This window comes from Anser cygnoides, chromosome 3, assembly GCF_040182565.1.
Source record: "Anser cygnoides isolate HZ-2024a breed goose chromosome 3, Taihu_goose_T2T_genome, whole genome shotgun sequence".
Classification (NCBI taxonomy): domain Eukaryota; kingdom Metazoa; phylum Chordata; class Aves; order Anseriformes; family Anatidae; genus Anser; species Anser cygnoides.
The window spans coordinates 8214840-8230178 of NC_089875.1; the positions used below are offsets into that span (position 1 = coordinate 8214840).

The window sequence follows — 15339 nt, forward strand, 5'->3', positions numbered from 1 at the left end:
TTTGCATAATACATGTATTCTATGTATATTTCAGATTATAATCAGAATATTTATGATAAAATTTCTGTCTGCACAAATGCATATTACATATATTTTTGCTTACAAATACACTGTTTACACCATGCATACCGATACAAACATATGCACAGGCATACACTTTTGCTTAGTTTTCTAATAGTTTCAAAATAATTTGTTAGAATAATTTGGTACATGTAGCTATGTAAAAGTCTGCTCTGCCTCAAAGAGCCATATGCTGTATACATGCAAATCCACAATCATTTAGTGCTCCAAAGTTTAAAGACAACATGTATTTTTAACTAAATCAAACTGGCTTGCATTTTTAAATGAAATCTAGTTACTATATTTAATTTTGTTTGTTTGGGGGGAGGGAAGGATTCATGGCTTCCATTACTTTGATTCATAATATTTTAATTCTCTTATGAGAAACAGAGTGGGGAGAATTATCCTATGCCTTGTTCAAAACAAATATTTTTAAATACTATTATTTATGATACTACTGGTCAAATGACAAGGATGGATTTGCAAAATAATGTTTCCAGCCTTGTTTAATGAAAACAATATACAAAAATAATTTAGAAGAGAAATATTTTCTAGAGCACAATACAAGAAAAGATTTACTTTTACAAATGTCAGTTAAATATAATGCATGTTTGGAATATGTGTTGGCAAGGAGACAACTCAAAATGCACCCGATTCACAAAGACATACTGGTAGCCTGCTTGGAATATAATAGCCAAGATCTAAATCTTCTTTATCTTCACTTGGTGTGATGATGTGCATGCCAAAAATTAAAATACCCTTCCAAATCACTGCTGCTGTGTTACAGAGGTAAAGGTTTCTGAGCTGCGAGGCAATCCAGAGGTCTGAGACGTACATGCATTTACACAGTGTTCTTTTCTCTGTGCTTTTCAAACAAGAATTGTGGAAGATTATCTCCATTTATAGCTTCAACATTTTTATTGAGAGTGCTATTTCATCAAAGGAATATTGCAGAACATCTTTTAAAAGTGTTCAAGAATCTGAAAACATGAATAGCAATGAATCCATTTATATATAAACATACTCAGTGTCCACCTAACAAGAGCAATCAAAAGCTTCATTCTTATAAGCAAGTGAAGAATTCTGAAGTCAGACTCCTATCACCATGCTACAGAAACAGCCCTATTTCAAGGGGTCAGAATTGCATCTTCAAAACAAGTAAATTTTTTTTTTTCATGTAAATTCCCATGAACAACTTGGTTACAAGGGGTAAGTGAAATTTGATGAGGTGACTTCCAGTATTTTTTCTGAAACCAAGTAAAACAACAGCTAGGTTATAGGTTTTTGGGAAAATGAAATACCATTTCAGCTTTCAGAAATCTGGAAGAATAAGGCTATGCAAAAAAAAAAAAAAAAATCTAGAAAAGGAATTCAAAGGAGCTAACAAATTTATCTGTGACTGGGAATACCTGTTACTGCTAAAAGGTGAAACTGGCAAGGTCAGTGCAAGCTCCTAAAGTTTTCAAGATGGATGTGATAAGGAAAAGCAGGTATCACTACAGGCCATAGATGGGGGGGAGGGGGGCAGCAAAATTAACATTTAAAAAAATTAATACATTTAACATGCCATGACAGTTTGTTTTCTGAGGTAAGAAAAGCCATTCATGAAACTCCTCATCCCAGGACAAAGCCATGAACATCAGCCAGCCTCGACACCAAAGTCCGTTCAGACAGATCGGCAAAGCCAGAAGAATTGCAATTGCATGTGCAGAAGTGCAGCCCTTGGGCAGGCAAGGCAAAGTCCTGGGCACTGACCACGCATGTTCACCTGTGCTACGGCAGTCAGAGCTGTGTGAATTTGGATGCTTGCAGGCAGAATGAGAGGGCACATTCGCACCTGGTACAGCTTCACAGGCACCAGTTGTGCTCCATCCAGAATAATTTTAAGCAGTACTGTGTAACGAGAAGATCCCTTACCCCTACCCAACAAACCCTGCTCGTGCTGCAGCTAAAACCCCAACTCCCACTGTCTTCTGTGATGCAGAACTTGGTCCGCTCTAAAGGTCTCCTAAAGTCACCCCAATATTCAAACAGTGCTGTATTCACTGACACAAGTAAAACACCCAGTATTCTCCACTACTGACAGCACAGGAAGGGAATGGTATTCCCATGCAAATAACAGGGAGCGGCACTAAAGCCCTGGGTATTTTTCCCCCTGCTTTACAGGATCCCTCTCAGCAGGAAACATTATATTGTAATGCAGATTTCCTAGATTTCCAGCAAAAGCCTTTGTCGATTCCCCATACACTGTATGAAGGAGTCAGACAGCACTTGCAATTCTATTAAGCATCATTTTAGATTAACCTAACTTCCATAACCGACATAATATAACACATAAATATTAATACATTATAGTTATTACGTCTAATTAGTGTTTCATTGTTTTAACCTGTGTGCAAACTCACATCATGTTCTTCAGTTCGCTGATACTGGATGTTCTCGGCACAATATGATAAATGAAAACTTGCACTAAGCTAATTAAAACATAGTTAAAAATCTGTCTTAGCAGAAGCCAAACTGAACCCCTCAGTCTCTGGCAAGGACCATTTTTTAATTCTGATGATATGACTTCATGTCACTGAAAACTTCTTCATATGGAAAAAGCTCCAGCTTGTATTGAACGTGGCGGCCTGCCTGCTTAGAGGACAAGCTGGTACAAATGTAGCGTCCCAGATCTCCTCTGAGGAGCAATTCAAACTCACTGTCCTAGTCTTGATCTCCAGGGCCTACCACCATGTGTCAGGCTGTGACTAGAGCAAGGAATACTTGCCCGTTCCAAACAGGACCTCTCCTCATAAATGCATCATTGTAAACTCTACAGAACAAACTGAGCTTCACGATACCTGCTGCTTTTCCCAGGGTATGGCCAACTGCCTCACGGCAGACACCGGCCAGGGCTATGCATCACCTGGCTTGGAGATGGCTAGTGCATGGTTAGCGTGAGCACATGCAGGACCCAGCTGGCATCCCTCTGAGAAATACCACACTGACCCTTATTTCCTCCTTATCAGAAAATTATAACTTCCCTTGAAAATGAAACACACACACACACAAAAAAAACTTTCAGCATTCTGGGTTACGCAGGAAAAAAATAGAAACTATGACTTGAGTATATGCTTCAGAAGGTTAAGAAAAAGAAGGAGAGAGGAAAAAAAATATCAACAATATATTCATTGAAAAGAAAGTCAGGTGATTTGCAGCCTTGCCTCATGATTTTTTAATGCTTAGGCTTCCAACAATGCAAATGCTATCATGAGTAATAATAAAATTTTAAAGCAACAACAGTGATGCTTGCGAAGAATGGGAAACCGAGATTTTTTGGCAGAAGGGCCACAGACGTGGAACATACTGTCACAACTTATTAGAAAAGTCACAAATCTTGCCGCACTCAGGACAATAAGACACATCACTTCACAGTAGTTCAACTACCTCCAGGATATGGGTAAAAAGATGTAAGGAAAAAAAAAAAAAGGGAGGAAAAGGAATAGTTCAGCTAAGTGACAAAGTAATCATTCTAGAAAAATATAGCTAACGAACCTCTTGCAACTTCTCACACAGATATTGCAAAAACATGAAATATTTGTTTTCTCTTTTTTGCATGAGATATTTGTAAGGAAATGTACCCACTCTATGGAAATTTTCAAGGGCTTAAATTTAACTTTTCTACTGCATATGCATACACTGAAGTCACTGTCTAAATGCTAAGCACATACCTAAAGCATTGCTAAACTCGGATACTCCTCCCCGATGGGCATTCTTAAGCACCTTCCTCCGCTGCGACCTCAGCTTCCTTGATGGGTACAGACTGCTGGCATGCATGGCTGCCGACTGGTGGGACCTTCAACAGGACTTGTGCTGAATGCTTTTCCAACCATCTATGCTCCCTTTCTCAAAGCAAATACACTCCTACAAGTATTATCACTTGGCAAAACTATTTCTTGTTGATTTCACTCCTTTTAGGATTTTCTAAAATGGATTCTTTTTTGTGAGGATTAAATTAAAAATCCACAGTATGCACTGTAAATATGAACTCAGATCTGCAAGATGTATAGGAATAAAATGTATGCATTTAGAAGTTCAATCTGCAGAGAGTTCTTCATATTCATTCCAGGGGGGCTTCCTATAAGAATAAAGGTCCGAGGGAAGAGTCCTTTACTTCTGATGGAGTAGGCAGAGCAGAGAGATGACTTCTCAGCTAATCTTTCTGTCAAACCTGTCATGGTTCACAGGGTAAACAAAGGTCGGGATGTACCTTCACAGCCCTCCAAAAATGTCAGCAGCCAATCACATTTTAGCATGCCAAGAGGAGTAAAACAAACAAGCCAACCCTCCACTTGGACAGATCTTTCCCCACATTAGTCACAAAGTCTTAAAAAAATTCAACTCCTACTTTCAAACTGGTTCAAGAGTGTTGTAAGATTATTACACCACACAAGGAGTGCAGGTATTTAATGCAGAGCCTTTCATGTCAAATAGCTCAGCTTGTCAAAACAAGCGAGTCCTTTAGATAGCATACTGATAAAATAACTGTATGATATTTTAAAATTTAGCATGGACAATGATTCAGAAAAAAATGTGGTTTTTTTTTCATGTCATTATTATTAAATCCATGTTAAATGTATTATGTGCCATGTCATTTTCTACCAGCTCTGCCATTAACTCCATAACAGCTGGTGCTAACTCTACTAAATTGTAATATAATGAGCTCATATATTGTTCGCAATTACAGAGTTAAGTTGAATAAATTCTGTGAGTATGAAAATAGCGTGCTTTCTATCTAACAATAAATTGAAGGTAACACCTGTCTTAAATATATTTATAAACAATGGCTGTTTTAAATGGCAATTTTAAATTAAGTGTATACAGTATCTGTAAAATAGGTATAAAGCAGCAAAGAAAAATCACAATTGAAACATCATCTCAAAACTTGCTTTACTCCACTGTACCAATCACATTTATCACATACATCACCTTGACAAAGCATTTAAACACTCTTTGCACATAACCAGCTTATGCCATAAGGTTAATCGTTAAGAGTTAAAAATCCTCCACATAAGGACTATGTACTGTTGTTTTCTTGCTAGATAGCTTTTCTATACAATTGCTAGATCTCCTGATTCTAAGTTCTCTTTAGGATGAGATGCTACTGCTGGATGCAGTGTAGGAACCTTTAATGTTAACTGTAAGCACTGATCCTTCTCACCCTTGGTTCTTTCAGCTGCTCTTATAGAGGAGGCAAAGGAGGAAGAAAGGGTACAGTGCATATGAAACAAGCGGAGCAGGATGAGGCAGGATGAGGCAGGTATTTCTGGCCACCACGAGTGCAGCCCAGGACCCAGGCTGGAGCTAAAAGGAGGTACCCCTGGCACCCCCAGAGAAGCGCGAGCTGCCTCCCACCAGCCCTGCCCTGAAGGCGGGCACACATCTGCCAGCCTCACCCATAGGCCCACGGCCACGCCAGGGCAGGCTTCAGCCCCTCCACCAGCCGCTTGCAGCAAGAGGATCTGTGAATGGCACAGCACATGTTTGTCCTAAAGTAGACCCCATTCAGTGGAAACCCTACAGTACCATTCTCTCTCTCCATCTTCCAACCCACTTCTTGAGATCCATCCTTACGAAAAGGGACAAAACCAACACCTCACAGCTTAGGAGACCACGGGAGGTCCTCACAGGCACAGGAAAGCTATCCCATTTGGTAACCAGTGTGCACACCATGCTGTCAATGTGTCTCTCCTCCATCTCATAGGTCATCTCACAGGCCTTACCATGCAGCTTTACGTCCCTCACGCACTACATCAAGAAAAAACACTCATCAATGAAAAAAAATGCATTAGTCAAAATAGCCTCGTGCATGGGCTACTTCAGCAGCTCTGAGGGGCTGCTTACCTGCTGCCTCCCAGCGTGCACAGTTTTGGTTAACAAGTCCTGTTGGCCACCGCAGACCTGCACCTGGGACAGATGAGGATTCCTTCACATTGCTACACACTTTACCTTGCTTGGATGCTTTGCCAATTACAAATTCAGGCTGTGTGCTGGTAAATGGGTTTTCCCTGGGGCTGTTTACATCAGAAGTGATAAAGAAAAAGGTGTTCATCAAAAAAAACTGTTCTCCCATTTTCACGCCATCACTTACCAGACTCTCTTCCCTGTTGACCAGCTAAACCAGTGTCCCATGTCACTAGAGAGGAAAAAACAGCAGCAGAGGAATTGAGCAGTTTGTGAAGAAGAATGGACGTGATGAGAAGCCAGGTCTGCACAAAGGAGAAGCAAATATACCTTTGCCACTATTAGAATATGTTTAATAGGTTTTAAGGTAAGAGCAACAGGCTGTTTCAGAAGTAGTCTGACTGCAAATGCTGGTTCTCTCTAGAAAAGTTTACTTCACCTTGGGCCATTCATTTCAGAACAGACTACACGTGAAGTAATGCTGCACCTTTCCAGAATGAGAGCAGCAGGATCTGGCCCCACATATTTGGGAAATGACTGCTGTCACAGAGGGTGTGACTGCTGGTTGAAAGAAGCATTTGTCCCTGTGAGAAGAGTTTATGAGAGTAAGTAAAGTTATAGCACATTTAGGACAGAAAATAAATTTGTGATGACTCTAAAACGATACATCTGTGCGTAAGTATATACATATGCATACACTGGAGTATTAGTCTGTAAAACAAACAACAGTATTTCATTCTGGATTGAAGGCCAAATTTCAGTAGTCCTCAGTCTTCCTTAACACATGGAGTACTGAGTTTAACCTTTTTATAAGTGGCTCCTGATTTTGCATACTTCAGATGTTAGGAGCACAATGAGAAATGCTATTAGTGCTCCCGAGTGCTCTGGGGAGCAGTCAGCACTTCCAGGAAAACACCACCTTCTAAGAGTACCCAGACTGGGTATCCCAAGCCTTAACTCTTTGATCATATTTGCAATTTCTGCGGTTCCCCAAAGCTCAGGTTACTGCAGTGGTTTCTAGCATCTCTGGCCCAGTCTAACCCAATACCAGTGTACTCAAACTCCTGAAACAGATCTCAAACACAGCATTTGGGATCATGCTCCTTATCCATCATTATGAACTCATTAAGACTTTCTTTGAATCACTCCAGCAGCTTCCCTGGCATCATTACCAGAAATTGAAGCATTGCGCCCTCTCTCTGATGGAATTTCACAACTCTGCCTCTTCCCCATCCATCCACTCACATTTTAATGCATCATTGGCAGCCTATATAGCTTTGATAGTTATGACAACTCCCAGACTGCAAGGCCACATCCTCCTCTCTCACCCCAACCCCTTTTAAATCCCTCCCTGCCACAATGCTTACAAATAAGCCTCTAATTCATTAAAGCCAGCTGAGCAGAATCTGACATTTGCTGCATCCACACAAAAAATATTTCTTTAAAACCCAGTATGTATAAAAATGTCAGGGAAGGAGGTTTCACAAGGAGAAAGAACATGTTTTATTTGACCAGTTGATACAGTTGGTGATAGTGGACACGTTCATTTCTTGGCTCCATCAAGTTGCTTTTTAAAGCAGATGACCTAATCCTTCTGTTTCTCACATCCATAGGGCAACTACAGCACACTCCTACTGTAAAAATTCATACATTTTACTGAAACCCTCCTCTTAAAACAATTAGCTGCCAATTATCCTCCTGCCATGTAAATAATCCACAGCAGGAACCAATTCTTCACATAGGTACTGCACATAAGACAATCAACCTCTCTTTCAGTTGAAAAATCTAGATGTTACTGAAGTGATACAGCGAAAAATATCACAACAGTCTTAATGCTGTATAAGCACTGAATAAATAGATATACAGGGATACAAATATAGGAGCACATTAGAAATATGCATGTGTGCATTATCCACATACATGCTCAGATTATTACATAAAATGACATGGAATATTACAATAATGATGATGAGGAAATAAAGCATATAAAGCTGTGGGTAGAAGTCTATATGCATGTTTTATTTGCTTGAGTTACAGTGAGTTGCGACTGGCTATGACATTTGACCATACTGCAGTCTCCAATAAACATAAAACAAAGTCTATATTGCCCCTTTAAAGACCTGTTTTTCATTCATTCCATAGGGCTGAAATGTGTTCTAATGCTTCTGAAGGGTTTTAATAAATATGAGTATGTATAAAATGCTGCTGCTGATTCAATTACTAAATCACTGGTAACAGCTGTGGTGCTGTGATCTCTTTTGAAATAAATTATGTCATGGTGATTACCTAAAAAGAGAGGTGCATTTCTCATATGATGTTGTATGATGCATTATAGATTAAATAGGGTGTGCGCTGTGTATTTATTCTACAGCTTGCATTTAGAGGGAGTGGGTAGAATACAGTTAAGGGATATACGTGTGTCATTTCTATTATACTGTCTGTTCATCTGTGGGAAGGACACACATATACTTTTTTGATTCCTATGCTAAATTTGCTCATTTCATCAGTCAACATTTCCTTTTCTTAGGACTGATCATGGCTTTAAGAAAAATCAGGGGGTTAGTCTCTCTGTTTCATCCAGTGCATTATCATTGTAACATTAATCTTTCTGGAATGGTTTTCATTTTATCTGGTTGCATTTCATGGCAATGTAAAAGTATAAAAAATGCACTTTGATTTTCTAAGGGAACATTAGCACCTAACATTAGTAAGAGGTGAAGTAAAGCTCTTGTTTTAAATAAATTTAACAGACACGCTGGCATCAGAGGGAGGGCCATAACATGAATATGCCTTTATTTTTTCATTAAAGGATTTTATTCTCCCCCCCGCCCCCCCCCCCAAAAAAAAAAAAAAAAAAAATTCTATGTTAACAGGATAAAGGGGTGCTGCTTCAGGAAATGATGTTTTCCACTTAAAGTAAAATATATTTTCATTATTAGAAATAGCAATGAATAATTTCCCTCACAACAAAACACCATAATTTGTATGCATTTTAATGTCAGTATTTTAAGGACATATGAAAATAATAGGACACTGACTAACGGTCCTATTGAACAGAATACAGAAGTCATTAAGTGATACACACAAGTCTTCTGAAAAGTTTAAAAAAGGACAAATAATTAAAGGAGGGTAGAAGAAAAAATCCTCCATTAAATGTGTTACTGAGGGTTCCTTTGATTGTGTTAAGGTCAAACACTAAAGGACTATGAACAACATAAAATGATCTTTTTAATATTATAAACACACTTTCAAACACTCCGTTAAACTTTCCAACCACTAGCAAAAAACTTTTATCAACTTTATGTCTTAAAAATGAGACTTTTTGTGGCAGGCCTCTACAGATCAGTATAAATTCAATCCAATTTAAAGCACAGTAACGATGTGGGCAGTCTCAGACTATTACTTTCAATGGGATAGAGTCCCTAAGGATGACATAGACTTAGTCCCATTGAAAGTAATGGGGTAAGCAATCACATGCCATTACTTTCAAGGAGACTCAGTCTATACTATCCATAATAACATGGTAATATAAATCTGTACTGACTCATCAGCATGAAGAATGAAAATGTAAAAGAATGGCAAAGCGGCAAACGTGCACCCTGAGACAAAAAACAGCCCCTTGGTTTCTCCGCATCCATAACTCACCAATGTTCAAAGTTTATTACAGGAGAGCTAAAAAGGCACATGAATGCAAGGTGAGACGTTAAAACCAAGATGAGGCTTCAGCATTTTACAGTATTGTTAGTCTTCACTGCTCCCCACCACCTTCCTCCTTCCCCCCTCCCATTACTATACAAATAGTTCTGGTCCTTAAAGTCTAAAGTTTAATTTTTGTCTTTTTGTTTCCTAAATCCAACAATATGAAAAAATATTTGTTCATGGAGAACGTCTCCCCCAAAAGCCATCTATTTTCCCCCCCTTCAGCATATAACAGACAGCTACAAAAGGCCTCTGCAAATCAGACACATTAATAATATATTAAAAGGATAGATAATTCTGAACAGGTGGACAGGGGGGTGATTGATCCATTACTGTGCAAATACCTTGGTAATGGTTTGTAAAAACTTAAGATCCACAACACAGATAACAAAGCTCCACCATTAAAAGAGACACCTGGTTGTGGGCAGTAAATTCTATACAGATTAATAGGAAAGACCAACTCAAATCCTCTTCTTGATCTAACAATAATGCTCGAGTTAGTAGGGATCAAGAGTAAAGCCATTGGTAAAAAGTAAAACAGATCACCCTGCCCGATATCTGCAGGGTGGACATGATGATTTATTTTGATGAGGAAGTTGCTGCGGTTTTCAGTAGATCAGCCAAAACCATTCCTACAATATTCACACAGTATCTCAAGTCCCATTGCTGATCTGCCAATATCTTTAGAAAGAACCCTAAAAAGAGCACCTAACTTGTATATAAGACAACTTTATTTTCCTCTACCACCTTCCTAGGAAATTTATATATATATGAAGCAATGGAAAAGTCGTCTTCCGGCTACTGAGTGCTAATTGAGTTGATATTGAATCTTTGCATTCCCTAAATTGTTTGAAGGATGAAAAATGAGCAATCCACAGGCACTCGAAAAGTTTGGGTAAGAATCACTGCTAGTGTTACTTGTTTCAGTCACACAATGGTTTTCATAAGACTTACATCAATGTGACGCACTGAATCAGAGTTTAGTGCTTGTCACCTAATTGTCAAGGAAAACCCTTATCTTGCTGAATCCAGAATGGATTTTTATGTACAGAGCAGGTGGATAAACCACATTTTGAAAATAAACTCTTGCTCTAGATCACCAAAAATAATATAATACAAAAGGTTAAAATAATATAACATAAAATAGCATAATATAAAGCCAAAACATAAATATTATGTGAAAGTTGTTTTATAATGGTAGTTGCTGCACTGCAATAGGTGGACATGAGCTAGATTTGGTGAAGCTTTTGGTATAAAAAACCTCTATAATTATCATAGGTTTGCTTCAAGAGGTGAACCCTACATTTTTCAACCCCCCCTTTTTTTTTGTCCCACTGTGATGCTACTTCATCTGTGGATTCATTGCATCTTTTAATGCAGCCTCTGCAAACGTTATTTTCTCTGCAATTCTCAAATCCCTGTAGTTAAATAGGATCTCTCACTGAAATAACTGTTGATTTGACTGTTGACACTTCACCAATTTTAGCTTGCTCTTGTAAGTTAAGAACTAGGCCAGTTCTCAAAAGGGCATATTTTAACATACATAATCATAGCAATTTCATGAGCATAATATTGTTATGCTTACACTGTAAACATTTTAATACACTACCAGTTTTATCTGCTCTTTCCAATAGTGTAGAAGATGCTGCTTTGTGCATTTCATAATCCTGACGTTTTAACCAATTGCCTTCTTTCCTTCTTATGACTATACCCAGATTTCAGCATCCCAATACCAGCTAAAAAGTATGAAGAAAGAACTGACGGACTGAAAAAATCTTGATATGACACTTCCTTTTTTACTACACATACACGCTGTAGTATCTCTCTTTTCCCTGCCTTTTTTAAGCAGCAGTTTGCTTCCCTAAAAAAATCTTTTAAGGGAAAAACATAAAAGAATAAAGCTCCTTTCAAGGAAAGGAGAAAGGAAAAAGGGCTATTAGTGTTTAAATGATTTTAAAGAATCAGAAAAAAATATTATCTCAACATATTAGGAATTGAAATTAGTCCACATACAATTGTAGCTTGAACAGGACCCGTTTAGGGTAATCTATAACAGTGCCTATGTAAAATATAGGACAACAATACGATTTGTTCAAAAATATTTGTGCACATTTGTGCAACTGCATCTTTTGTAAAGAATTTTTATGCTATAAAAAGCTTTGACATGCAGGATCACCTTTTTAGAAACGCTTCATACTGAATCAAAATGTGTTTGGTACAGGGTGAAGAACACAGAAGGGTATGGACTGTATTAAAAAGCTATTGTACTTTTAAGTGATTTAATGCTAGGTATCATTTCACGAGCAAGAATTAAAAATATAGGATAATACAGTACAAAGGAAGCATAATGAATAGTATAGCACAGCTGTACTGTTCAGTGGTGTATTGCATCACACCATAAATTTAGATTAAAATATTGTAACACTAAGCATTTTCTTATAAAGTTAAGAGAATGATTACACACAAAAAGTAAAAACCCTCAAAGCCTTCAACACTATTTTTCTGAAGCTTTAAAAAAAAAAAAAGAGGTACACACAAACTGCTAGGAGAATGTGTACGCCTTTCTGGTACTGTTTTGATGATTTCTGTTTTAAAGATGTGCTTCCACATTCAAAGAGTGACTATGTTTTGACAGTTGAATTTTTGCCTTTTTTTTATCCAAAGGGGTGTTTGATCCTATGCTCAGATCTATGACCACATGTACCAGCAGGCACTGTACGTCTTGTAATATCATCTATTGTGCTCATACGGAGTAACCGATTTTATAACACCTACCAGGCAGCATGCCCAAGTATCTAAGACAAGAATGAGCCTCGAGACCTCTCTTGTGCCTGCTGACAACAGTCACGGCACTCGCCCCTTCCTACACGGTTACAGTAGTTTGCATTGAAATGACACAGGTTGCAGTGTGATTTTTTTGTTGTTGTTTCTTTTCCTTTCAAACAGAAAACCAAATTCTTTTCATTCTTTTTGGTAGATCTGAAGTACGGTAATAATAAAGATAGTATTTTTTTGTTTGCATATTTTAAGATCATGAAAAAATATTCTGTAAATAAATCATTCATACATTAAGAATGATTACCAGTGTGTAAAGTGGAATGCTGAATTACCTTAGATATATTACCCACAATGCTTTTCAAGGCGGCAGCTAATTAGCAGGAGAAAGGTCATGCAAAAAATAATGTGATTAGGAGAGGTGGAAAGAAAAAAAATAGCCACATATTTGGACATAGACCAAATTTCCTTTTTGCCACTGTAACTGAAAACCATTGCTTCAATATTTAATGAAATGCTTATGTTGCAGCACCTGGTCACATTGTCAGCATTGCCTAACCACTGCCTCCCCTGTGGGTCATTACTGCAGCCATCTGAAAGGGGGCAAACTGTTCATCGACTACAATAATGCCAGTCTTTAAGAATCTACAGCTACAAAACAGCAGGAGACGGAGTTACTTTGGCTCTGATCTTGGGAAAAATGGCTGGGGGCAAAATGCTGTTTCCTACCATCAGAGACTATACAGTTAGCAATAATTCTGTAAGTCAAAGCCCATGCACAAGCCCCAGCTTGGCTGCCCTGTTTTGCTTTTCTCCCTTTGCAGAAAGCTAGCAGCTCCTGGTGAGAGATCCTTGTCAACAGGAAAACAGTAGTTCACACTACCCTGCTAATGATCCAATGCATCAATAGCTCAAACAATCACAACAAGCAGATGTCCTAAGTTAATATAGACTTTCCTGGGATTTTACTTGTGAAACATGGCTTTAAAAGGCATTAGTCTTTTGTCCTCGCTAGAGATCTGCTAAATCCTGGCACCAATTCCTTGGGTATGTGAACCCCAGCCTAATGGAATTTAATTACTTTAGTGGTATTAATCATCTGTACAGTAGAGCAAAGAGTATTTTATTACCACTTTTAAGGGTTATCGGCACATTTATTTCAAATGAACTGTCAAACTGCATTACGTGTAAAGCATGCCAGGTTTGAGTTCGGCAGCACAGGTGAAAAGACATTTGCTGCTTACAACTCTTTGACATAACGTGGATGCCTCCGCCTAATGCAGGGAGCGGGGATGCAGTTTATTTAGAATGAAAAGCAAGCTATCATTGATTTTAATGATTTCTTTTTGCTCTTGTTGTTTTTTGTTAACTTAGGATTTCTCTCAGTTTTACTCTGAGCTGGAAAGGCTGCTCTTTCCTGAGAAGCACAGAAACACCAGTTGGCACTAAATAACCTGTGACACCATTACAGGATTAGTTAGAGAAGAGCAATACCAGTCTTGTCCATTAGCAACAAGCACTGCCTCAGTAACACAAGGGTTCCGTAATTCACTTAAAAACATGAAGTCCTTTGTATTCACATTGATTAAAAAATCATGTTTTCATTCATACAGTGCTACCGCTTCTTTGGAGGAAAAAAAATAAAAATAAAAGCAACCAACCAACCAACCAACAAACCCTGTGTATTCCTAAAAGATGCTAGTCAAATCATCAGCACCTTGCACGAGATGTACGCTGTTACGAGTTCAGAGCCCTAACAACCCCAAACAAAAGATGTAGGAGGACCCTTGGAGCTCTTTCCTGGTCTTGTTGCAAAATATTTTGCATACTGCAAAGCTGCAATTGTACCTAAAATCCAGCAACAGTTAATACCTATTGATACCTCTTGATCCCTTTTGTGTGAAGTTACTTGTTTTGTTTGGCTCCTGGACTCCCCATAGTTTTTAGATCTACCCTACACCTGGTTAAAGCATATCGTTTTGCACTCATCGTCTCTCAGGCATTTTGCACTGAGTAGCAAATGAGAGCAATTTGTGACACAAGATACTACGACATGTGGGAAAGACACATAATTAGTGTCAGAATGAATGCATTTGCTTTTTAAAGCCTATTTGTCCTACGATTTCAAATGAATCAAGCTGCTATGTCTCTCTCAACAGCTCCATGCTGCTGTATAATGAATTAAAAGCTAGTGTTGCTAAAATGTGCAAGCTTCAGGAATAAAATGACTACTGTATGCATCTCAAAACTAGGGATGAGAGGATCTTAAAAGGCTCTAAACTCTAATGTAGCCTATTTTAAAGCTTTCCAAAAACCTATCCCATTTCACTAAACAGAGAATTCTCAAATGAAATCACCCCTTTCCGTGACAGATTACTATGAATTTACAAAGCTACTTTGAATCTTGTCTTTTTAAGAGGAAAAACCTCACACTTTTCTTGTCTTGCCCTGTACATATCTCTCAGGTTCGAACCCCAGCACTCTGCACGCAGCACACGCAGCGGTACATCTCAGTGCCTCACACACGTAGTGCCCTGGCCTCTCTTGAACCTTCCTTCCCTCTTGCCAGAGGAATGTTCTCATCCATCACAGTTTCCTTTCCTCTGTCCAGATACCCAGGACGATCATCCTCCAGAGAAAAAGCTCTGCCAGTCACCATCAGCGACACTTGTGCCAGTGCCACCCATGCAGGGACAGCTGGGGCCATCCCCGAGGAGGAAGGGACACTCCAAACTTTCTGCCCATTCTCTGTATTTACACATCGACTAAGACTCTTTATAATACTGTTACCTGCAATACCAAAGTCTGCACCATTAACACCTTAGCAGAAAGAGGAATTCTGCTTTTGACAAGTTAGAG

General features: G+C 38.6%; 1 long non-coding RNA gene across 2 annotated transcripts in view; it reads right to left on the bottom strand.

Annotated features, from left to right (window-relative positions):
- The window catches only part of LOC106036626 (uncharacterized), a 505620-nt gene that overhangs the window by 400755 nt on the left and 89526 nt on the right, over positions 1 to 15339 (bottom strand). The window lies entirely within an intron of this gene.